Raw genomic sequence first — 27,611 nt, 5'->3', positions numbered from 1 at the left:
GCAAACACAAAAAGACTGCCACAACCTTCCCATGCCAATCTCTTACAGAACAAGCCAACATTGGCCAGTTCAAAAACCTTACACCTGACACATAAACACACACCCTACACACCCACCAACAGCACTATGAAACACCCCCCACACAACCAACAATCCCTTGCAAACACAAAAAGACTGCCACACCTTTCCATGCCTCTTTTACGGAACTGCACACAGACATGCCAAATCCACCTATACATCCGCCAGGCATCATCACACACCACACACCCTACCACAACACTGAGCACCCTCTGCACAACACACACAATAGGCATGTCCCCACAAAAGCACCCCCGTTTCACAGATGAGGAGTTGCGGGTGATGTTAGAGGAAATCATCATGGTAGAGCCACAGCAGTTTGGTGCACAGGTCCAGCAGATCTCCATTGCCAGGAAGATGGAACTATGGTGGAGGATCGTGGACAGGGTGAACTCCGTGGGGCAATATCCATGCACAAGGGATGACATACGAAAGAAGTGGAATGACCTACAGGGGAAGGTGCGTTCCATTGCACCAAAGCACCAGGTCGCCATCATGAGGACTGCGGTAAGAACCCCACAGCTGACAGCATGGGGAGCAAGTCATGGCAATCCTGCATCATGAGGGCCTCACTGGAGTCACTGGAGGGCTGCACACGGGTAAGTCACAATTACTATCCTACCCTCCACCAATTCCTGCATGGCGTGTCAAACCCTCACCCGACTCCCCAAACCCCTCCACACCCGACACAGCGAACCACCCCAATGACTGCATATAAATCTCTACCCATGCATGCCCTGCCCACTGCAGGCACTCCCCTCCCAGTACTGCATGCACACCCACCAGCAATGCATGGACAGCATGTAGTCTTACCAATCCTACAATCCAACACCACATGCAGCCAAAGGTGGGAGGACAACACCAAACCCACAGTGTAAGGTAGAAATGTAGAAAATGTGACAATGACCCTTCAAATCACTTCCATCCCCACAGGTGCCCCAACCAATGTCAGCGACCAGGAGCCAGAGCAACCCAGTCCTCCACCAGAAGATGCCCTCAGTGATGACAGCTACTCTGGATGTCCCGAGCTGGATGAAGTCCCTGGCCCATCTGGGACAACAGCTCAGTCGGCTTCCACATCCCTCAGTCAGACCACCACAGCCCCCCGACTCAAACACCACAGCAGCCACTCAACATCCCCAGTCCCCTGTCCCCAGGACTCGTATATCAATAGTGTGTCCACCTGTACACGGACCCAGGCAAGACGAAGAATGTCCTGGTGTAAGTGGGAGTGGGCACACCATTCAGGTGACACAGGCATAGGGGGCCAGTGACAGTGGGAGACCAGTTGTGCACCGGGGGAGGGAGGGCAAGCCCAGGGAATCGACTGCCCAGGACGCCCTCACACATGGCATGGGGCATAGCAAAAATCCCAGGACAGGATGGGCCAGGTCATCACCATCATGCAGGAGAACCAGCAGCTGAAGTGGGTACACCCCCAGGAAGTCATGCAGCACTGCAGGGCCTAAATGCCAACATGGCCTCCATTGTAGGGGTGCTGGGTGACATAGCCAACACCATGTGGGAGAACAGAGCACACCAGCTGCCCACTACCACTAGCCACTCCACTCACCAGCCATCAACATCTGCTGCAGCTAGTGTACAGGAAGACCTGCCACAGGTCCCACAGGCCACCAGCACCCCTCCCTCTGCAGCAGAAGAACCACCCAGCAAACATTCCATGCGACCCAGACAGACACCAAGACTACCGCCAGGAAATGAACCCCTCCAGAATGTCCCCGTTGTGTGCCACTGAGTCACCTTGTTCACTTTGGACAGCAATTGCTCCTCATCCTATGGCCCCATGGACATTGTACCTGTGCTCCAAACAAACTGGACCACTACACTGTGGTTTTCCTCAACCATCATCCCACTCTATTGCACTATCCCTTCATTATTGTCATTTCAATAAACACCCTTGAACACAACTGGAGTAATAGTGCTTGATCAGACAGAAATGTGCAATGCAATGTACTGTATTATCCTGTGCAAATGTCCTGTAAAATATAAACCCATCAAACAAATGTTGTTAAACAGTCTGTAGCCATCACATCAGTACACTGTTGTGACTACACCACCATCTGCAAAAAGGGAAGGCATAAGTGACAGTCAATTGAAAGGTTAAGGCAGTAATTGGCTCAACACAGCTGGCACACAGCACTCAACAGAAATGGAAACAAACAGATTTACAGTCTTACCTGAGTGTCATTGGAAGTGCTGCTGTATGATATGTGTCCTGCTCTACACATCCTCCTCCTCCTCCTCACTGTCCTCAGTGTCCACTGCCACCATGGGTGCATTGTCACCCCCCTCCTCCGGCAGGTAGGGAACATGGCATCTAAGGGCCAAATTGTGCAGCATGCAGCATGCCACCACAATCTGGCAGACCTTCTTAGGAGCATAGCATAGGAACCCACCTGTCATATGGAGGTTCCTGAACCTGGTCTTCAGTAGGCCAAATGTGCATTCTACAACCCTTCTGGCATGGCCATGTCCCTCATTGTACTGATTTTCAGCCTCTGTTCTCAGATTCCTAACAGGGGTCAACAGCCACGACAGGTTTGGGTAGCCGGAGTCACCTGTAAGTAGTGAGGGACACACATTACCCATTTACAATGGCATGAAGTACATCTCCAGTTGCCATACACTGACATGCATTGTGTGAAGCCACATGCTCACCTATGAGCCACACTCTCTGCCTCTGTAGTCATGCTATCACCTGTGGGACGCTGCTAATCCTTAACATATAGGCATCATGTACAGATCCAGAATACTTCGCAGTGACGTGGGGGTTGTACTGATCTGCATACCTGCTAATTTGCCCTGGGAGGGGCCAAGGCAATATGTGTCCCATCAAAGGCCCTAATCATATGTGGTATGTGTCTCATGCGCAGAATCTAGCCTTCACAGTGGGCAAATCTTCACTCTGGGGGAATGCGATGTAGCTGCCCCTGTGTTTGAGCAAGGCAGCCAAAACCCTTCCAAGCACTATCAACTATCAAAAACATTGGCTGTGACGTTACTGCAGCCAAGCCCACTGTCACCTGGAATGAACCACTTGCCAGGAAGTGGAGCACTGACAGTACTTGTACTACAGGGGGTATAACTGTAGTGCTACGGATAGCAGGTATTAAATCAGGCTGAAATTGTGCACACAGCTCAGCAATAGTGGCCCTGCCCAGATGATAGGTAAGTATGATGTGCTGGTCCACCAGTGTAGCCAAGTCCACTAGGGGTCTGCACACAGCTCAGCAATAGTGGCCCTGCCCAGATGTTAGGTAAGTATGATGTGCTGGTCCACCAGTGTAGCCAAGTCCACTAGGGGTCTGTACACGGGTGCTTGCCTCCTCATCCTCCACATTGCTTGGTATCCAAGTGAGCCAAAAGTAAAATGGATGTGAATACAGGAACTATGGACACACAAGGTCATAGTACACAGAGCATGTATGTATGTAGGAGACTGGAACAGTCAATACCAATAACGCACATATTTATTTCCAACATGAGTACTAACAGTAGGAAATGGCAACCACCTGTCCTGTATGCAGGGACAGGTGGAAGTGACCTCACTCCGCCGGCGTTAGGCGTCATGGCGGAATGCGGTCTGCACCACTGTGCTACTCATTGGCTAACATGGGGCTCTATGGAATACAGGAACCAATGATGATCAATGCTGGCAGTGACAGTGTTGGGAGACCGCAATTTTCTTTCTACCTTCTCACTTGATTCCTGACTCTGTACGGTTCTACATCTACACTGCGTGTGCTCTTGTGGCCTGTGTCTGGAACCTGTGATGGCTCATGCTACATTTAAAAGGGCCCCAGTCTTCATATCCGAGGAGTTGGAGAAGCTTGTGGATGGGGTGTTACCCCTGTATGGCAGTTGTATGGGCCTCCAGAACAACAGGTGAGTACATCACGGGTAAGTTGGATGCGACATAGCTGTATGTAGTTGTATGTGTGTGCTAGCAGTGTGTCATTTGGGGGATTTGGCTGCATGCAATGTGTATGCAGAAGTACGGGTCATGTGTGTGCTTGATGAGGGGCAAATGTTGTATGTGAGCCATTTGTGTGACAGACTGGATTGTATAGTTCATGGTGTCCTGTCTGTGTCTCCTCTGCAGGTCAGCACCCATCAAAAGAAAGGGTCATGGCGTGCCATCACCAATGACGTGTGGACCCTGGGGGTCCATAGCCGGTGAAGCACCCACTGCAGGAAAAGGTGGGAGAACCCAAGACGCTGGGTCCAGAAGACCGCAGAGGCCCAGATGGGGACGGCCTGCCAATGAGGGAGGGCTGTCCATCGGAGCCTGACCCCCCTACTAGCCCACATACTGGTTGTGGCCAATCCTGAGTTGGATGGGAGCTTGAGGGCAGCACACCAGCCAAGGGGGTGAGTACACACTTTGTGATATTATTTTTCTGTTGCCTGGCATAGGGTTTGGGTGCCAAATTCTAGTCCGTGGGTGCCCTAATATGCTGCTTCAGCTTTTCCAGTGTGGTCCTGCTTAGCTATGTAGGGTGGTATATATATTATGAAATGGTAATTATCTTGCATGCCATGGCAGACAGGGCTTAGTGAGTTCCAGTAGGTGTGCATCTGGTAGTGTTTGGGTTATGTACTGCTGTTGTACCCAGGTAATGGTTTGTCACTGTGGTCCACACTGCGCAATCTAAGGCCCAGGGAGTGATTGTGATGTGTATGCTATATGTGGTGTTGGTGCTCTGATTGACCCTGTGCTCCCTTTCTTTCTCCCCCACCCTCTCTCCTTTTCTCATCCTGTCCTTGTGTGCATTAGCATAATCTGGAAAAGGAGCAGGGGCACTGGTGAGTGAGGGAGCTGCAGCCCATGGGACCTAGGAGGCCGAGAGCATAGATGCCAAGGGGACCAGTGGGTTGGAAGGCGAGTGGAGCACAGCAAGGGAGACAGGAGACATGACTACAGACTCAGATTCATCCTCCGATGGAAGCTTCCTGGTGGTGGCAGACTGCTCTGGGACCACCCCAGCTACGTCGTCTTGTGCCACCCCGTACCAGCATCACCTTCCCAGTAGCACCCCACCCAGTTGCCCTGGCCCGCTCACCCAGGAGGGTAGGTGTCTACTTCGCTCCAGCTGCCCTGGGTGAGGAGGTTATTTACTTTCTGAGATCCATTTCTGTAGGGCAGTCAACCATATTGAATGCCATCCAGGGGCTGGCATCCCAGATGCAGCAATGCAATGCCTACCTGGAGGGCATTCACAGTGGCTTGGCTGCCCTACAGAGATCGTTTCAGTCTCTGGCCTCCCCTCTGATGGCAGTCAGTGTCCCTGGTTCTACTATCCCCCCTCCAATTATCTGTTCCCAGTCCCAAAGCCCTCTCACCCAACCCATCCCATGCACACAATCTGACAAGGGTGTACCCAAAACAACAGACAGGACTCGCACAAACACAGGCACCACACTTCACTCCACAAGCACAAACACAGCCAACACCCAGATGCACATACTACAACAGTCACTGCCTCCACTGTCTCTCCCTCCTCCTCCTCCCTCACAGTCACATCAACAACACACCTGCATGCACCATCAGACCCAGATCCTGCCACCTGCCTTGCCCACAGTCACCACAACAGCAAACACGCAGACATGCACCCCTCACACCACATGCGCAGTCACCAAGCACACCCACCTCACTTGCAGACACCACCACAACATACATACAAATGTCCTGTTTGTCCTCTCCCACCCTGTCTGCCCCCTCCCAAGACACATCAACGCTCCCACTCAGATACAAACAGCCATCCACCTCACACAAGCACACTGTCCATGCACCTGCACCCAAGTCCAGCACACCTATTCCTCCTACAACCACTCCCTATACCTCCTCTCCCAAACCTTCTCCCACACCCTGCCCCTTGGTCCTAAGAAGCTTTTCCTTTCCCGCCTTGACATCTTCCCTCCTATACCCCCCGGTCCTGCCCGTAAGAGAAAGGTCCCACCCCCCCAGTCCAGTACCTCCAGATCACAGTCGACTCCTGTTCCTCCCCCTAACACTACACCTGCCACTAAGGGGCAAATGAGTGGCACTCCAGGCCCTCCGTCCCAAGGCCACTCCTCTTCCCCTAAAAATAAGGGCAAAGACCCACCCCCTCCCAAACCCAGGCCCAAGGACCCACTCCCAAGAAGAACCCTCCGCCACCCCCAGCCCCCCTGCCCCCTGAGGTGCCTCTCTACCATCTCCATGATGCCCCTGCCCAGTGGAGTGACTGGGCTGTCAGTAGTCAAGTTGAGCCTTGGACGTTGCCCTGTGGCAATTTGTTGACTTTGGACTGGCCAATGGCCCTTGCTGTACATATGTATACATGTATATATTTTAGTATGCGGATGCTGTTCCCACATAATTACAGTGGTTGGACCGGAGGTAAGTGTACTGGCTTTCTTTGCTCGTGGGTTCTGTTGATGTTGATTAACTCTTCAGATGGTTCTGGTTGTGTGGTGTGTGTGTATGGTGTGTGTTGTGTGTGTGTGGGTGTGTTACTCTCCCCTCCCTCTCTTGTATGCTAGGCAGGTGTACTCACCGTCATCGTCTTCATCAGCGTTGGTGCTCCTGGACTGCCATCGCGTGGTACAACATCGGCATGACTTCCAGTTCGGGTTCCATGGCGGCTGAGGAGTTCTCTATGTCCCTGGAGGTGAGTGTCTCCTTTTATATGATGTGTTTCTGCCAGGCTTTTGGTGGTGGTAATCCCGCCCTGGAGGTCTGCTATGTAATAATATGGTGGGTAGCTCGTTGTCTTCCACCTGCCTGAAGATGGCTACCCCTGTGGTCAGTGGACAGACCACACTGGCGGTTCAGGGGGTACATTGGCTGTCTGCGGGACGGATCCCAGCCATGGTCATAATTTGGCGGTCTTCACCGCCGGCCTGGGGACGGTACTTCTTCCATCGCCGGTGTGGCAGTCAGCTAACTGGCAATGTCATAATGAAGGCCATAGTGTCTATTGGTTGCTCATAAAATCTTGATACCCAGAGCCATCAACTGAGCTGCTACTTATAATGATTTTTCATTGTGAATAGGCAATGCATCAATTCACATTGCAAAATCAAATGAATAAAAAATGGGGGCTAAGGAAACCTATGTGCATTTGAATATGCCAAAGGTAACGAATTTAGGAATTGTCGATCTTTCGAGCACTTTAAATTTGGGGTTGCCCATGATATAATGGGATTCAGAGGGCATATTGCAAAATGTGTTGTTTATTGCACACTGGCTTATATTTGTAAACCAAAAATTGGGGAAAATTCATTGGATACTAACAAATGTTAAAGTATCCCGTTTTGACACTTTTCTTCAAATAACACTATGACCCCACCTCTGTGGGTGGGCCTATTGCCCACAACATCAAAGAACCCACAATTCAATAAGGAAACATAAACAGTTTTTCTTTTTCAAATTCCCCCATCCTTGCAATGTGGGTAGTAGTGGTATATGAGTCTGGGCTTGGCCTGCACCTAGTATATCTTACCAACCACAGATATTTCTCAAAACTAGACACTCAATGACGTCCATAAATGATGTGACCTGTAAACCTGCCAAAACATTTCAAACCCAGAATACCCTGTGAGATACCAAATTTGACTAAAATCACAGATTTTCCTTGCTTTTCTGAGAATAATCAATCCAGAATCTGCAGGGATTCACAACATTTCTACCACCCAGACTTCACCACACTTCTGTGTATAAAAATGGGACTCCAAATGTGTTGTTTGGCCTAACCTGTAACAGGAACTGGATAAAATGTGGATATTGTGAAGTCAATGTGGTGTTCATGGGGTCTTCCTCTAGTTCAATTTGGGCCAGTCACTATAATGTATGTTAGGTCCACCCATACATTGGAGGCAGCATTTTAATCAGTTGAACTGGTGGAACCTAGGATGTTTGCAACCAACCTGTCCATTCCAAGGGGAAAGTTACAAAGCCCATCAGACCATCAGGGAAAAAAGTGAAAAACAGAAAGAGATGATGGTATTGTGCATCCTGCACCTTCCCCAGGCACCAGCCAGTCTTTCTGCCACCTGTGAGAGGAATAACGGGAGGGATATCTCTCTTTCTGCTGGCCCATATTTCAAAATTGTGACCAAAAGAATCCACATTTCCTCTTGCTTACCATGGAAATGGCTACAGTATTCAGGCTCTAGTCCCAAGAGGAAATCAAAAATCATTTGTGACTTTAGGAATTGCAGTTATTGCCAGTGGGTTTTAGGAGTAAATCCTCTATTTTGTCTCCTGTGCGGGGGCAGAAAGACTATTGTGCTTCACAGGTGGCCTCCACCACTTTTTTTTGTTTTACAAAATACACCCATGGCAGCCAGTGGGCTCTTTGCAAAACCCTGGGGTCCAATTGGGGGTAAACTCTCTAACCTGACACTCAGGGATCAGAATGACTGGTAGGGCCTTAAGGGTCGAAAATACAAATTGTTGTCTGGATGGGTCTTTAATTATAGTGCTTGAAAGCTTAAAGGCCCAACTGGGCTATCTGATCATTCTAGACTGGGGTAAATCCAAAGTTCAGGCCGATCGGGATGGACCTTGGGATGGTCCTTGTCCCACTGAAACAGTTCCTTGTGTGGAGTGTTGTGTCGACATCGAAGATCTGATGCAAGGAGCAGAGGAGACAATGTGACAGTGATGCCTTGGTTCCAATTCACACAGTCAGGGGATGTGTTGTGATCGAGTGGTGAAGTCATCGATATTCAAGTGGGGATGCAGCCCCAAGCCCTTTGCAATGAAGACCATGTGTCATTGTTGAGCTGCGCAGCCAGCGATGCAAAGGTAATGCGCTGGGGCTGATGGTGATAAATTGATCCTGAGCTGTACTATCGGGGATGTTAAGACGTTGCCACAAGTGGCGATGTGTTGGCACTGAGGAGAGATTCAGCAGTTCTGAATTGCGCAGTGACTTCCAAGAGCCCAGGACTTAATTGGTACCACTTGGCAGGGTAGGACATACAGCTGGCAGAGCCCAGAAGCTGAGTGAAGTCTTTGCTGTTCCTGAGCCTTCAGAAGGCTAGGCAGCAAGTCATTGCAGTCACAAACAGCAGCACAGCAGTCCTCTATCTTAGCAGACTGTCCCCAGGTAAAAAGTGTACTAATTTGTTGGGGTTTGGGTTCTAGTACTTATATCCAGTTGTGCCTTTGAAGTGGGGGAGACTTCAAAGAGGGGCCCTTCCTTCCCTGGCCACAGACACAGTACAGGGGTTTGTGCAGCCCTTTGTGAGGGCTTAGGGCTCAACCTATTCAGGTGTGTCAGCTCCTCACTCCCATCCAGCCCAGGTTGACCCATTGAGATATTATGGGCCAATCAGGATGTGAATGTCCCATCAAGCACAGCTATGCTCCCTTTGTGTGTGGCTATCTAGAGGGAATGCACGAGAGCCCATTTGTGACCTACCTAGATGTGTATTCAGAGACAGCCAAAGGCACAGAATGGTGAAAGTTAGAAAATGCCAAATTTCTAAAAGTGTCATTTTCAGACTTGCAATTTAAAATCCAACTTCACAAATACGATGTGATTTTAAATTATATCTGTGCCATCCCAATTGGAAATGACACTTACAAAATGTAATAAGGCAATCCCACTGTTAACCAATGGGAGAGACATGCCTTTCAGTTCTGAAAACTAATGTAAGAGTTTTTCCACTACCTGGACATTTAAAACTTAAAAGTACATGTCCAACTTTCTAAATACAGTGCACCTTGCACTTACGGCTGTCCAGTGTGTACCATAGGGTTGACCTATATGTAACAGAAAGGAAAGTTTTGGGCGGGCAAGTTGGTTAATTTGCCAGGTCGACATGGCAGTTTAAAACTGCATGCACAGGCTCTGCAATGGCAGGCCAGAGACATGTTTAAAGGGCTAAGGACATGGGTGGCACAATCAGTGCTGCAGGCCCACTAGTAACATTTAATTTGCAGGCCCTGGACACAGGTAGTGCAGTTTATTAGGGACTTATAAATAAATTAAGTATGCTATTTGTGGACAAACCATGTTTTAAGGAAAGAGCACATGTACTTTAGCACTAGTCAGCAGTGGTAAAGTGCCCAGAATCCTAAAGCCAGCAAAAACGATGTCACAAGACAGTAGGTCCGAAGGCAAAAATTCAGGGGAAACCACACCAAGGATGTCAGGTGTAACAGTATTCACATCTGGCATTCCTGCATGTGGGAATGCCAGTCCTGATTTTAATGGCCAGAAAGTAGGGTTGGTAAAATCATTTTCGGCTTCAGCTGCAACAACCAGCCTTATCTCCCTGCCCATCTGGCCTCTTTCTCTGGCATTGTAGTGAATCCTAGTTTGTTTTAATGGGAAACAGGAGTTAGCTTAGCCTTTGGCTTGCAAACTTGTGCCCCCGTCACCTAGTGACTTTACCCTACCTAGCTTGCTCTGTTTTAGTGCATTTATTTAATTATGGGGGTCATTACAACATTGGCGATAAAAGCCGCTTACCGCCGTGCAGAAGACCGCCAATACACCGCGGCCGCGGAAATCCGCCACAGCTATTGTGACCCACATCTCGGAATCCGGTGAAATTCAGACACCCACACAAGTCCACCACAACAAAGGTCAGTGATAAACTGGCAAAAACAAATCCTCCACCGTCACGCCAACAGAAACACACCCATGCTATCAGGACCCACGAATCCACGTGGCGGTCTTTCAAACGTGGTATTCCATTGGCGGTACACACCGCCGCGCTCAAAATACACACACATCTCCAAAACACCGCCACATTGGACAATTCGAAAGACACACACCTGATACACATACAAACACCACTCCCGCACACCCATTACAATATAAAACACACACCCACATCACACACAAACCCCTACGACCCAAAATTATTGACGAAGGCCAGAGAGAGAGCACAGCATAGACAACCCCACCACACAGAGGCACACAGCACCATCACCCACACAACATCCACGCACAAAACACCACACACCACTACACATCACCACACTCATCACCACATACACCACCCCACACATCACCTACACCACCACATGGCATGGCAAAGACACCCCAGGTTCTCCGAGGAGGAGCTCAGGGTCATGGATGAGGAAATCGTACGGGTAGAGCCACAGCTATTTGGAGCCCAGGTGCAGCACACCTCCATAGCTAGGAAGATGGAGCTATGGCGAAGAATAGTCGACAGGGTCAACGCAGTGGGACAGCACCCAAGAAATCGGGACGACATCAGGAAGAGGTGGAAACGACCTACGGGGGAAGGCGCGTTCCGTGGTCTCCAGGCACAACATCGCGGTACAGCGGACTGGCGGCGGACCCCCACCTCCTCCCCCACAACTAACAACATGGGAGGAGCAGGTCTTGACCATTATGCATCCTAAGGGCCTCGGAGGAGTCGGTGGAGGAATGGACACTGGTAAGTCAAATCTTAACTATCATATCCCCCACCCTACCTGCATGCTATCACACCCCCCCACTCTCACCCCCTCCCCTATCACTCCAAGTCCTCACTAATGTACTAATAACACAAACCACCCATCCCAACAACAAGCCCTGCATGACACAACAAAGCATGGACACCCATCACTAAAGCATGCCCACGGCACATACCCATAACACCCCCCCAACCATCATCACACAAGCCCCCACACAGGAATGCTAGCACTGGGGTATACCCTCACCCACCCATTGCACACCATGACACACACACATGCAATAATCATACTTTTACATCCCTGCAGGACCACTACCTAACGTCACCAGACAGGAGGGTCCAGACATCACTACCCCACCCACAGAAGAGGCCCACCGTGATGACAGCAGCTCTGGCCAACTGGATGCAGATGACCAGCCTGGACCATTGTGGGCCTCAGGACAGTCAGTTCCCCTCACACAGGCACAGCCCAACACAGACCTTCCACCCTCTGGAAACACCAGTACAGCACCCACCCAGCGGGTCCATACCTCCGTACACAGGACACGTCAATCAGCTGTGTGTCCACCACTACAGGGAACCCAGGATAACCCACCACCCCAACAACCACAGGGACCTGGGGACAGCGGTAGTGGGCACACGGTCCAGGGGACGGAGGCACAGGAACACAGGGGAACTGGGAGGGCTGCCGTGCATCAGGGGGCGGACAGGCCAAGGGAACCCACTCTCCACGAGGCCCTCTCCTCCATCATGGGAGCATACCACCACTCCCAGGAGACGATGGCTACAGTCCTGGCCAAGTTTCAGGAGACCCAGCGCCTACAGGAGGAACAGTATTTGGGCTTCAGGGAGGAACTCAGAACCATCTGCTCCGCCCTGGGCACCATCGTAGGGGTGCTGAAGGACATACAGAACACCATGAGGGACACCATGGCACTCCAAGGGGCCCCTGACACTAGCATGGACGATGAACTGCCCACCACCTCCGCCGGAGCTAGTGGACAGGACGCCCCACCACAGGACCACCACACCAGCACCCCACCCCCTGCAGACGGAGAACCACCCCGCAATCGGTCCCTGAGATCCAGGAACAGGACAGAGCACGATGGCAAGACCCCCGCCAAGAAATTAGACCACCCTGATTGTCATCCCACTGTCCCACTTTGTAACCCTGTCCATACTGGAACTGCCCCAGCTCCACTTCCTATGCCCATTTGGGCAGTGCACCTGTGAGACTAATAGACTGGACTCTGCCATGGACATTCCTCCACCATCACCCCTCACCATTTTACCACCCCCTCCAATATTTAGCACTTCAATAAACACCCTTGAACCACAAAACAATCTGGAGTCAGTCTGTGACTGAGAAAATGTGTATTAGCTATGACAGTGACAAAATCCGTTCTCAATAGTAATGTCAACATACCAATGTCACACATCACAAGTCCATGAAGGATGCAAGCAGATGACACACGTTGGTAACCACACCTGTGAAACCGTAATAGAAATGTACAACTCAGTTACCAAATACTGGTTGAAATTGACAGACAGGATAGAGGTAGAAGTGTGAAAGTACTTGTAGTCAAGAAAGTGTTCTCACCTGTGTGTCACTGGAAATATTGCTGTATGACTGAGTCCCTGTTGTCAATGTCTTCTTCCTCTGCTTCCTCCTCATTACTGTCCACAGGATCCACAGCTGCCACAACATCGTCATCTGAACCATCCTCCTGCAGAAAAGGCACCTGGCGTCGCAAAGCAAGATTGTGAAGCATACAGCAGGCGATGATGATCTGGCACACCTTCCTTGGTGAGTAGAATAGGGAACCTCGTGTCATATGGAGGCACCTGAATCTGGCCTTCAGGAGGCCGAAGGTGCGTTTGATCACCCTCCTAGTCCGCCCATGGGCCTCATTGTAGCGTTCCTCTGCCCTTGTCCTGGGATTTCTCACTGGGGTCAATAGCCATGGCAAGTTAGGGTAACCAGAGTCCCATAATAGCCACACCCGGTGCCTCTGGAGCTGACCCATCACATAAGGGATGCTGCTATTCCGCAGGATGTAGGCGTCATGCACAGAGCCAGGGAACATAGCATTTACATGGGAGATGTACTGGTCTGCCAAAACCATCTGTACATTCATCGAATGATAACTCTTCCGGTTCCTGTACACCTGTTCACTCCTGTGGGGGGGGACCAGAGCTACATGGGTCCCATCAATGGCACCTATGATGTTAGGGATATGTCCAAGGGCATAGAAGTCACCTTTAACAGTCCTCCACCTGAGGGAAAACGATGTAGTTCCTCATGTGTTTCAGCAGGGCAGACAACACTCTGGACAACACGTTGGAAAACATAGGCTGGGACATCCCTGATGCCATGGCCACTGTTGTTTGAAATGACTCACTTGCAAGGAAATGGAGCACTGATAGCACTTGCACTTGAGGGGGATTCCTGTGGGATGGCGGATTGCTGACATCAGGTCTGGCTCCAACTGGGTACACAGTTCGTGGATTGTGGCACGGTCAAACCTGTAGGTGATGATTAAATGTCTCTCCTCCATTGTCAACAGGTCCACCAGCGGTCGGTACACCAGAGGATTCCGCCATCTCCTCACATGTCCCAGCTGACGGTGCCTAGGAAGGACAAAAGCGACCACAGAGTCAAGCAACTCAGAGGTATGTACCCACAGCTACACAGAACATGAAACATAATCCAAAAAGTTATCTGTAAGAGTGTTGAGTCCAGGCCTAGGTATGTGTGACGCAGTTGTAAATGAAGCCATGTGGGCCCCTGAAATGGCGGCTGCCTGACCTCTAAACTGGGACAATGGGATGTGAGGTAACTGCGCTGGCGTTGTACACCGTCGTGGTAGGCGGTCGAAGACCGCGGCGCAATGCTGCATTGGTTAACATTGAATCCTATGGGTCCCAGGAGCCAATGACAAAGTGCGCCGGTGGTGATGATGCGCACCGCCGCGGACGTCACCGCCGCGGACGTGACCACCATTTTCTATCTGTTGAATCACTCGATACCTGATCTTCGACAGGAGAGGACCTATACTGCAAGTGCTGCTGTGACCTCGGTCTAGAAGAGACAATGGCACCTGTGTCTGGGGAAAGGGCCCCTGCCTTTACTGCACAGGAGTTGGAGAAGCTCGTGGACGGGGTCCTCCCCCAGCACATGCTACTCTACGGTCCTCCAGACCAACAGGTGAGTACATATGATGCAAGTTGTATGGGCTATGCCTGGCTCGAGAGGGCTGGTCGTAAGAAGGAAGGGGGCAGAGTTCTGTGAGCATGAAGGACTGTGAATGCATGTGCCACATGGCAAGGGCAGGGATGTGGGCCACTCATTTCGACGGTGCAGTTGGTAATGACTTCTCTTCTTCCCCTGTCCATGTCATGTAGGTCAGCGCCCACCAGAAGAAGGATATTTGGCGTGCCATCGCCAAGGACGTCCGGACCCTGGGGGTCCACCAGAGACGGAGCACCCACTGCCGTAAAAGATGGGAGGACATTCGCCGCTGGAGCAACAAGACGGCGGAGGCTCAGCTGGGGATGGCCTCCCAACGTGGGAGGGGTGCCCGTCGCACCATGACCCCCCTGATGTTCTGGATCCTGGCGGTGGCCTACCCTGAGTTGGATGGGAGCTTGAGGGCATCACAGCAGACACAAGGGGGTGAGTACACTCTCATTCAGCTGACTTTGCGTGCAGTGGAGGGGTCTGGGTGGGTGAGGAGGGCTGTGGGTTTCCCTAGGCCAGGGCGAGTTCCGTAGGCTAGGCCCCTCCGTAATGCAGGCCATGTGCCACTCAACCCTACCTCTGTAGAGTGCCAAGTACAGGTATACATGCCCCTGTGTCATCTATGTGTGCAGATGTCGACCATAGCCATGTAGGCCATATCCCAGGAACTGCATCTGTAGAGGTCAACAGCGCGGCGTAGTGCAGGGGGCTGCTGTGTCTGTATTGTACGCCAACGGTAGCGGTAAGCCATACACTCAAACTGTCTTTCTTCTGTCGTCCCCCCCCCATTTTTGTGGTCTCCCTGTTCTTTTGTGCATCAGCATCATCAGGCGGAGGTACAGTGGCACTGGAGCACGAGGGGGCTGCATCCCACATGGACATGGAGTGCCACACGACGGACTCCGAATACGCCAGTGGGACGGACGGCGAGGGGAGCTTCACGGCGGTCACCGGATCAGCAACCAGCGACACGGACTTGTCCTCCGATGGGAGCTCCCTTGTGGTGGCGGCAACTTCTGTGCCCCCCACTTCTACAGGTACAGCCACCAACCCCCCTACCAGCACCGCCCTCCCAGCAGCCACTCAGCCTTCGCCCCGTGCCTGCTCACCCAGGAGGGTGGGCATCACCTTCGCCCCAGGCACCTCAGCCCCTGCCACCTCTGCTGCCCTCAGTGAGGAGGCCATTGACCTCCTCAGGTCACTCACTGTTGGGCAGTCTACCATTGTGAATGCCATCCAGGGTGTAGAAAGGGAGTTGCAACACACTAATGCATTCACTAATGCATTCCTGGAGGGCATTCATTCTGGTCAGGCTGCCCATCATCGAACCCTGCAATCTCTGGCCTCAGCACTGATGGCAGCCATTGTCCCTGTGTCTAGCCTCCCCCTCCAACTTCCTCCACCCAGACCCAATCCCCGGTGCCTCTGCCTATCCCAAGCACACCATCAGACCAGCCTGCACACACGTCAACACACAAGGGAAACTCAGGCAAACATAGGCACCACACATCCCACAGGCACTCACACAAGCATCACCCACATACAGACACAGCAACATCCACTGCCTCCACTGTGTCCCCCTCCTCGTCTCCCTCCTCCCTCTCAGTGTCGTCTACATTCTCACCTGCATGCACTACCACTACAGCCACTAGGACTCGCACCAGCACACCCACCACCACACCCCGCTCACCTGCACTCACCACCCCCACTACCATTTATACGTCTCCTGTGCCCTCTCCCAGTGTGTCTGTGACGCCCCCTCCCAAAGTACACAAACGCGGGCATACACACACCCAACATCCATCAACCTCACGACAGCCTCCAGAACATGAACCTGCACCCAAATCATCCAAAGTTACACCTCCTACAACCACCTCTTCTTCCTACACTCCCAGACCCCCTCCAGCTACCCGTCCCAGTGTTCTTCAGAAACTTTTCCTGAGCAACGTTGACCTCTTTCCCACCACCCCCCCCTCCAATTCATAGGTTCCGTACTAGCACCTAAGCCAAAAAATCTCTGGTACCAGTGGTGCCTGTTAGAGGTATGTGGAGTGCACTGGGCACCAGGGCAGCCAGTGTGACACGGGGCCAAAGCACAGCCAGTCCCCCCCTGTGAAGCACCAGAAGTTGGACAGTGCCCAACGGGATAGGGGGAAGACTCCAGCCGGGAGTGTCGACTCAGCTGTGACTCCACATGCATCCACTCCGTCTGTCCTTAACAGGATGAAGCACTCTGGGCACCAGTCCCCCTCCAGAACCAGTGGAGACATGCATCCACTCCGTCCATCCTTAACAGGATGAAGCACTCTGGGCACCAGTCCCCCTCCAGAACCAGTGGAGCCTGTTATCGACTTGAGGGACTGTGGCTTTTCACTCCCCAGGATAAAGCAGTGGGCAAACCACCCACTATAGAGACTTGTGAGACTGTGGCTTTGCACTCCCCAGGATAAAGCAGTGGGCAAACCACCCACTATAGAGACTTGTGAGACTGTGGCTTTGCACTCCCCAGGATGGTACAGTGGGCAAACCACTCACTGAAAAGACTTGTGAGACTGTGGCTTTGCACTCCCCAGGATAAAGCAGTGGGCAAACCACCCACTGAAAAGACTTGTGAGACTGTGGCTTTGCACTCCCCAGGATAAAGCAGTGGGCAAACCACCCACTATAGAGACTTGTGAGACTGTGGCTTTGTACTCCCCAGGATGGTACAGTGGGCAAACCACCCACTGAAAAGACTTGTGAGACTGTGGCTTTGCACTCCCCAGGATACATCAATGGGCATGGAGCCCCCTCGTGGATTTGGCGTGGTGCTGTCATCCGGCTGAGGTGCCCCCCTTACCCTTCCCCCTGAGGTGCCTGTTGTATTTCGATCTGATGCCCCAGCAGTGTTCTCTCCCTTTTGCTCAGGTATCTAGTGTGGGCCTCGCCCATGCATTTTGGGGCCAGTGGTCCACGGACATTGAATGGTGCATACCTGCACTACTAATCGTGATGTATACTTTGTAGAATGTGTATATATATCTGTATATATTAGCTTACTGTATTTTTATACATTACAATGGTTGCACTCATTTCCTTTTGTCTTTGCATTCTTCTGGGGGGTTCGGGGGTTGTTACTGTAATGTTTGGATATGCATTGGTGTGTGTGTTGTAGTGGGTGAGGGTCGGGGTGGGGGTGGGGGTGTTGCATGTGTGTGTCCCTGACTTTTGCCTCCCCCCTCCCCTATGTCGTAGGTGCAGTACTCACTGTTGTCTTCGGCGCCGGCGTTGATGGTCATCGTACAGGAGCAGGAAGACTATCGCAGGGAGTATTTGGAGTTCCGGCTCCATGGTGCCCTCCTTCCTCGTGGAGTGTTTGAGGTGAGCGTTTTCCCTTTGAAATGGCTGTTTCCGCCGTGTTTTTATCCACGGTGAATCCGCCCCAGAAAAGGTGGCGGATTGGTAGGTTGTGATACTGTGGGTGGTACTTTGTCTCCCGCCTGTCTGTTGGCGGTGACCGCTGCGCTGCTTGTCTGTACCGTCGTGGCGGTCGGAGTGTTAAAGTGGCTGTTTTTGTTGGCGGTTTCCGCCACGGTCATAATTCCCTTTTTTTCTGCCGGCCTGTTTGCGGTCTTACTGCGACTTTAACACCATTCGCCAGGGTTGTAATGATCCCCTATATCTTTTAAGATGGGTGCCTTGTTTTTAGCGATGCCTATTTTTTGTTTCACGTTATTAGTGCCACCATTCTACGGTGTCAATATCAAGCAACAAAGATAAGCAAACTGTAGGTGTTCACATTAGGTACTTTCCCTCTTCACGCCTTCGATGGAATTGTTTACAGAAATTACCATCCTAAGCATGTCTTGTTATCTATTGTTTGGGAACAGACCTACGTCAGGGGTCCGAGCAGTTCTGTATAACCGCAACTCACTTAGAAAGATAGATAGTCAGAGGGATTCTGACCAAATGCCATCGCTGCTATCGATGCTGCACGCCGCCTTGACGCTGACCCAGTCTTCATGTCCCTATGGAGTCTGAGCTAGACACCTCATTTCAAGGTAACGAGGGTTGGGGGGCTCTTCTCTTTGCATTAGAAGATTAGGCTTAACTCACCTAGCTCTCTTTTAGGTTAGAGATTAGGTTCACATTTTTAGGGTAATGGGACATATTTCACATCTTATGTCACTTTTTACCGTTTGGGTTTTTGGTGAGGTGCTGCTTGTGAGCCGAGAAGGTTAGGACGACAGTTGTGACTTGTTGTAGTACAGGCACCTACAAACATAAGTACTGTCATCCTTAAACCAGCAGTCTTGCCTAGAGCAAGAGGTAAACTACAACAGCATGAGGAAAACACATAATGCTCCCCCGGCCAGGACATTTCTCACATGTTTGAAAAATTTGAGAAGATTTTAGTATAGTTACAGACTCACCTTAGTCATCCCTAATAAATACAGGTGTTAAAATGAATGCAACACTTCACATCTTCTGCCCCCAGGCACCAGGAAGAGATAGTGAAATAGTAACATCAGTTACTTCTTTACAAGGATGTGCTTGACTACATAATATAAACAATGATCACAATAGATATTGTGGATACAGTGTGGTCAAACATTATTGATGATTATTGTGAAAATGACTGACTGCTTTTAATGACCTTTTTAATAGACAACCTTAAGAAATAATTTTATTTTGTCTGACGCTATACAATATAAAAAGTCACTTTATAGAGGACCATCTGCTTTGAAAATGATCAATAAAAAGCATTGTACAGCATTTACGATATCACGAGGATCAGGGTATAGAGTGATACTAAGTCCCACAAAAAGTCTTAAGCTGAAGCAATCTGAAAACTGGAGTTTATTAAATATGCAGGCTATTTTCAAAGGTAACTTAAACTTATGAGGAGTTTACATATGTAATTTACTCTTGCACTTTTGAATCATTTTAATGGTTTGCTGAAATAAAAGAAAAAATGCTACTGCACTTTTGACTTATTTTTGAATTACATCTTTAATTAATTCAAATATATTAAATTACATTTTAAAATATATTTTCTGAAGTTTAAATTAAAATATAAATTGGATCTAAAAATTTTTAAAAACAATTTCTATTATGAATTAGTAATTATTAAAAGTGATGTATAGAAATAATCAAAAGTAAGTCAATTATATTAAACACAATTATTGTTACTTTTTTTTAATTCGGAAAAGGTTGATACAGTATTTTAAGAATAAATATGTTTTTTTGTAGGTGTTTAAAAATTACATTATAATTATTTATATATTTGCTCTTTTAAATAATCTTTTAACACTACTTCTTTTGCGGTTGTATTTTATGTTCCTTTCTACATTATTTTCTATGGGAGAGAGTTGCAGTATGGTTGGCTGGATATGCATGGTTATGGACTTACAACTGTGAGTTGGAGTAATTTACTATTGTTCTAGGTCTCTTTTTGGCTGTAGTAACTTTAGAAGAGCAGGTTGGGAATAGCAATAGGTTTACTCTTTTGTGGATGGCTGCATGTCCGTCCCTACACCTCTCCCTAACCTCTCCCTAACTCTCACTAAAACCTTCCGTACTCCTTCCTAAACCCCTCCCATTTAGTCCCCTTTTCCAGTACTCCCCTTGTCCCTTTCTAAGTTAGGACTAAACAGTTAATTTACGTCTGAGTTCTCTCTCCACATAAAAGATAGGAGATGTGGAGGTGGAGATTTACAATAAAAAAGGGTTGTGAATAGCATTTTGTAGTACTTTAGTAGTACTACTACAGTAGTGCTAAAAATACTGCAAAATGTAGTTTAGGAATAGACTTCATAGTGTTCAACAATTATCATCTAAACTGAATGTGTACACTTATGAACAACAGGTATTTTTGGAGAGTCTAAATATTTCATGAATACTGACATTTTTAGGGAAATAGAATATGGGCAATAAGATCAATAAAATAACAGAAATCCTAAATACAATTTTATGGTGACAATGTATACACTACATTTTGATGATAAAATAAAAGGTTGCATGAGGGGACCAGTAGCAACTCTATATTATTATTGACCTGCTTAACTATATTAGAAAACAATTCTAACTTAAATATTTTCTTCTTATAGTTGTCTGAAATTATTTGAGTGTCTTACTATCATGTTTGTATAGTAACAGAAAATCTCAAGAATATCCATTAGTTCAATGTTAGTGTGCAATAGAAAAATAAACAAGGATAACTACTCGTCTGTGAAAAAGTCAACTATTACTGGAAATGAGCAGGAAGATACCACACATAACGTTCAGTCACCCATTGTAAGAAACTGAAACTTAACCTTTAAAAACAGTTGGAGTCTATACTTAAAAGGTCACAGAAATCACAGGCAACCCTTTTTTCCCAATTTGGAACAAACATGTATTTCCCAATGTACCTAGTACTGAATAAATATCAATAAACATAGTATATGGGATATTCATTGTTTTTTATTAAAAATGTGCTTATATCAGTAGAAAGGGGGTTACAGCATTGCAAAGCTATCAGTGTGATAACAATCAGTTTTTTTTTTAAATTAGTCTGTTTTGTATTATTGAATGGAAGGTAAACTAAAGAGAAACATATATACAACAAGTATGTTGAAACATTTGACATTGAAAATCTGTAGTCTACAATGTCAGAATTAGTTTGCTTATCTTTGTTTATTATATCTCTATCAGAAGAGGAGAGGGCAATTGAAACAATATTCATTCACTGATTAACTGTAACTCCAATGTGCATGTTCACTTCTACTTCCTGGATGTCAACACAAGCAAAAGGTCTTTGAAGATAACCTAGAGTTATGAACATGCCTAGTTTCTGAAAAGAGGAGACAACGCAATCACATTTTATATGTTCATTATGGACCACTAGGCACACATCAATTTAATTAACATTTTTGGAATTACAATGTCCCCAGAAAGGAATACTGATGCGTACACCTTTCCAGAGTGACCCAACTCAGTGTCAAACTGGTATGTCTTTTTGTTCGCTTTGCATGCACACAAATTTAGCAAGAGTGCAGTGGCCTAGGCCAGTCCATGGTGATGCCAAGGTTGTCAGGTTTAGTATAGATGTAAGGGCACTAGGATAACAGCCAACAATGTCAGCTGTCCTCCTGTTTCAAGATACAGACCAATACCATCTCAGTTAAGCACCCAGGACAAAATGAGGGAAGGGGAAAGACATTAAAACCAGTGGTTTGTAATGTTGTTACTGTGATTCCGGACCCTCACAGACCACTGCTCAGTAATAATGTTAAGAGAATTGAAATAAACAATTTTATGAAAGAGTTCTTCAATAGGTTTTGTGCACAGAAGAGGACAGCTGATAACATATTTATAAAGAATTTGTGGCATAACCTTCTGAAAGCTAGCAAATGGTATAATAAGCCCCAATCCTACCCGATCCTACCAGGAATCAGAACCAAGACCCCAGGAAGACAAGGAAATGAGGTTAAATGGTAGTGGTAAAATGAATACTCAGAGTCAGATGTGCGATACACATTAGGATGCCAGCAGCAGCATTCAAACAGCTACTCAAGCACAGCAAACATAAGACCAGGTAAGCAGCAGTCCTGTAAGAAAAAAAGATAAGGGGCAACAAGGAACTAGGAAGGAGGAAAACAATGTAGTGTGGGGAACACAAGGCATGGTGATGAAGAAATGTGGCAGGAGAGCCAAAACAACAGGCTACATTGCCAGGTAACTCATAGGTGTGTGTGTTACTTATAATGACTTATAACGCTAACCATTCTATTGTAGCTTTAATGTTCCTGTTTTCCATATCTTTCATGGCTAACCTCTGTCTTATTTTTACAAAATACTAATCTCCCTGTCAAAGTCTAATGATGCTACAATCCAGGTTTTCTTCCAATTCCTCATATTCTTGACAAGGAACCAGAACCTGTTCGGCTACACAAAGGGGCACACCATTGTATCCTCATAACCAGCATGTGGCAAATTTCCATGACCTGGGTAAATCACATAAAATGGTAGCGGCAACTTCTTGAGTGTTGTGACTTATCAACCATGACCAGACCATTTTGCTGAAGGGGAGAGGAGCACTGTCCACTGATTCCACTTGTTTAAAGTCTGCTTTAGTGTCAAGAGCATGTATGTATGGTGAATGTGTAGCAATCAATCAGCATTTGTAGAGTGTACTACTCACTGTGTCTCAAGGCACGGGGGTTGGTCCTCTGTGCTTCAGTCGAAGAGCCAGGTCTTAAGGTCCTTCCTGAATTGAGGTAACAATGGTGACTGCCTAAGGTGAAGAGGCAAGGTGCTCCAGTTTTTTGCTGTGAGGTGAACAATCTTCCTCCAGCTAAAGTCTTCAGTTCAATCTGTTGTTTATGACAATGGACTTGGTTAGGGCTATGGAAATGTTGAACAGTGTGGGGCACTGGGGGAGCCCTAGGGTATTCCGAAGCTGATCTCATAGGTTCTGACAGGTATGGTGGGAGTCTGATTCTCTGTGTTCTGCCGGTCAGGAAGGAGCGTAATCACTGTACAGCCTTTCCGTGGATGCCAGTTGTGTGCAGTCTGGAGCAGAGGGTGTGTTGGGAGACCATGTCAAAGACAGCTGAAAGGTTCAGTGGGATGAGGGCAGCTGTTTGGCCACAGTTGAGGCTATAGCGGATGTCATCTGTAGCAGTGACAAGGGCGGTCTCCGTGCTGAGGTTGCACTTGAAGCCTGTTTGGGAGATGTCCAGGATGTTGTTATACTTGATGTGTTTGTGGAGCTGTGCGTTGATGACATTCTTGAGGACCTTGGCTGGGAAAGGCAGCAGAGAGAGGGGGATGTAGTTGTCAAGAGGGTTGGCAATGGGGTTCTTCAGGAGCGGGCGGATCTCGGTGTGCTTCTAGTCCTCGGGAGAAGGTAGCTATCTCCATGGAGCAGTTGAGAGTGTGGCAGAGCTCTGCGCAACGGTGGTGTTGGCTCTGTTGAAAATGTGGAGAGGACATGCATCAGTAGGGGCTCTGGAGCGGAGGCTGCTCATGATGGAGCTGGTCTCGTCCATGGGGAGGGTAGTCAGTGCAGGATCTGTGAAGGTTCAGAGAATCCGAGCTGGAAGGCTGTTGGTGGGCTCTGGAGTCTTGGGGTCTGAAGCTATGGTAGATGTCCTTGATTTTACAATGGAAGAAGGTGACTAGTCTGTTGCAGAGGTCCTGAGATGGAGGGATATTTGCCGTTTCTGAATGGTGTTTGGCAAACTCTTTCACCATGGCAAAAATATCTTTGGTGTTGTGTGCGGTGGGACTGATACAGTCCTGCCCGGCAGCTTTCCTAGTGGATCTGATGAGGTGGTGGTGGAATTTCATGGCAGATTTGAAGGCTGCAAAGTCTTCCAGAGAATTGTTATTTCTCCATCTTTTTTCAAGCCATCTGCAGGTGTGCTGGAGTCCTGGAGGTGCAGGGGAGAACCATCTGGCTTTCATGAGGTTGTGTTTAGCTGAGGTTCTTCGGAGCGGTGCTAGGGCGTTGGCACATTCATAGATCCATAGGTGGAAGTTCCATGCTGAAATGTTAGCATCTGTGGCATGGGGAGGTGTTGACTTGCTCTGGGTGTTGGTGAGCTGTTCCTAGGTGATCTGGTTCCATTTCCTTTGTGGGGAGTGGAGGGTGCGGAGGTGGACGGTAGATGTGGTGATGGAGAAATTAATGCAGTGGTGGTCAGTCCAGTGTAGCATGGAGGTGTTGTCGACGGTGATGCTGGTGGAGAAAATGGGGTTGAGTGTCTATCCAGCATTGTTTGTTGGAGAGGTGACCAGTTGCTTGTGGCCTACTGTGGTGAGGAGGGAAGTGGTGTTGTGGTTGTTGAAGTTGTCGATGCGGTAGTTGAGGTCGCCAAGGAGAAAGTAGTTCATGGAGGCAGATGCGTGGGGAGATATGATGTCGACAATGGAGTCTCTGAAGACTGGGTGGGGGTCGGTTGGCCTGAAGATGAGGGTGCCATGGAAGGTGGACTTAGGGGTGATGTGGATCTGGAATTGGAGTTACTTCATGAGGGGGGAGTATTCTTCTGTGTCAATTGTCAGGTGGATAGTGGATTTGTGTATTATGGCTAGGTCGCCACCTGGCTGAGAGGACTTGTCTTTGCAGAGCAGTTTGTAGTCACTGGGGATGGCGATGAGCGGTGCTGATGCTGAGTTAATCCATGTTTCGGTGAGAAAGCCAAAGTCCTGGTGGGCGGGGTCTAGCAGGTCCCAGAGTTCAACAGTGTGGTTGTGGAGGGAGTGTATGTAGATGAGGATGCAGTTGAGGCGCTCAAGGTGGGTGTTTGATAGTCTGATAGCCAGAGGGTCTGGCATTAGGTGGAGGGTGAGGGAGTGGTCATCGTAGAAGCAGGAAAAAGGTCCACTGGTGTCTCTGGGTGATGCAAGATGGCAGGTGGTGGAGCGTACTGTGTTCAGTGCGGGTCTCCAAATTGTCGTGATGGATGGTCGGAGGATCAATGTTCGTGGCACTGGGTGCAGTCCAGGCACAGACAGGAGCAGGCAGGTTGCCTTTGGCGCTCCGGCAGTAAGGCACCCATTAAGAAGGGGAGGGATGTAGAAGGGTCCGGTCAGCTAGTAGGCAGGAGGGCGGTCAAGCACTTTGCAAGGAGGGGGTGGGCTGCAGGGGAAGCACGAAGGAAACACAGGGAGAGGGAAAAGGCGTAAAAGTAAAAAAGATGACAAGAGAGAAAACGAGGCAGGTACATGCTTGGTAACCAGAATGTATGTATGGTAGGGGTCAGAGTGCAGAGAAAAATGGGATCTATTTTCGATAGTCTTCATTTAGTATGGCACAAGAATGAGGGTGGATACAGCTTTCCCAGGCAGTGATTGCATCCCTGTGGCTAACTTTTGGTATTAGTCAGTATTTAAGCATCTGTCAAAAAGAAAATATATTTAACACTACATAAACCTTTGATTATCTAGCTATACCATTCAGCTATCCCATAAAACTCCACGGTAAGCTTGAGACTTTAGGCAGACAGAACAGTAAAAGAGTACATTAGAAGCCCCCTGTATCCTTGTAGTCTAGAACATGAGTGTATCAGATTTAGAAACATTCTTAGCTCATTTAAGATCATATTTATGTTCCTAAGAACAAAACAGTTGGATTCAGGAGGATCCCCAAGGAAATACTGTTATGGAAGGACTATTTTGTTTATTTAAACAAATGTTTTGTACCTAATCAATATCTTACATTTTTGTTTTTCTCCATTTATAGGTTCCACTATTTTCTTGGCTGTGTTGCTTGCACTTTGACCTTGATTACAGATTTTGTTTTGGCTTTGTTCTTTGGATTTGTCCTTGTACCCTGGAACCCCTTGATTTGAGGGCTTACTGATCTAGCATTTTACCAACTGCTGTTCCAGCTTTCTCCCATATTTTAACTTAGTGCCACATAGTGCCATTCTAAGGCAAGAAAGGAAAACCTACTGTTATCTAAAACTATATGCAACTATGACGGTCGTTTGTGCTAAATGTACCTGCACTTTATTTATATTATTGTGTGTACCTAAACTGCTTGAGAATGCCAGTGTATGCAAAACTAATTGCAAGAAACCTGAACCCACAGAGATTTGTGCATGACAAAACTGTGAAGTTTTGGCTGTCTCTTATTCCGCTCTCTTTTCCGTTCCCACTTCACTACAATAAATATTTTGTTCTGCTTTTAGTATTTGATAGTGTACTAGCAGAATTACATTCTGGGGAGTGGGGTGAAATTCCATCAGACTCTGCTGGATCACAACTGTGAATCCTTACAGTTTGCCAGGTCCAACATTCCTGCATGATTTCTGATCACAACTCACTTCAGGCTATGGCACAGGCCATTATTGACAGTTAAGAAGATTTAAAAAAGTGTCTGGGGTTACCTATCAGGTTCAATAGCCAGTTTCTTCCTCAAAGCAGTATAGTTGTGGAAATCCGCTCTTAGATGTGGTGCCACCAGAATGTTTGCAGGAGACCCTCAGCTTTTCTTTTCCTTCTTAGCATAGTGCAAGTTACACTTTTTGTCACAGTCCTTACAATTTTCTAATGCTGCTACTAAAGTCACCTTACTTTTGTCATACTTTACTAAGAATGGATTAGTCCAAGTGAGATCACTGATTTTTGTTTACGAGTCCTTGGTTACAACAATATAATGTGTACATTGAACAGTTTAAGGTGGTATTTGATAAGAGACAAACCACGCACGCTGCATACACTAGTCTTCTAATCTTACGACAAGGGCTAAAAGATATAGACCCTCATTATGACATTGGCAGTAAGTCCTGCTTACCGCCATGCTGACTGCCACCAACATACCGCCGGTGTGGTGGATTACCGCTACCCATATTATGACACTATACAGCCACACACACGTCCAGCAGCCCAAAGGTCAGTGATGAACTGGCAGTATAAAAACCCACACCGTTATGCCAATCAGAACTACGCCCACAGCATTATGAACCACGATTCACCACTCAAAATACATATACTCAAACAAAATAACACTACATTGGACAATTCAAACTACACACACCTGACACACATACACACATCACACCACTATAAAACACACACACACACACACTACCCACAACCCTTTATGACTAAAATAAATTGACAACTGAGAGAGATAGACCAAGAGCACCCACAGAACCAGAGCCACATAACACCATCACCCATACACCATCCACGCACCTTACAGCACACACCCCAACACATCACCCCACACACCCTCACACACACCACTCACACTACACCCATGGTACAACAAAGACACCCCAGGTTCTCAGAGAAGGAACTAAGGGTCATGGTGAAGGAAATCATCCGGATAGAGCCAGAGCTATTTGGATCACAGGTGTAGCAGACA

This window comes from Pleurodeles waltl, chromosome 2_2 (genome assembly GCF_031143425.1).
Source record: "Pleurodeles waltl isolate 20211129_DDA chromosome 2_2, aPleWal1.hap1.20221129, whole genome shotgun sequence".
Lineage (NCBI taxonomy): Eukaryota > Metazoa > Chordata > Amphibia > Caudata > Salamandridae > Pleurodeles > Pleurodeles waltl.
The sequence above is the reverse complement of the archived record's forward strand: the minus strand, read 5'-3'. Positions refer to the sequence as shown.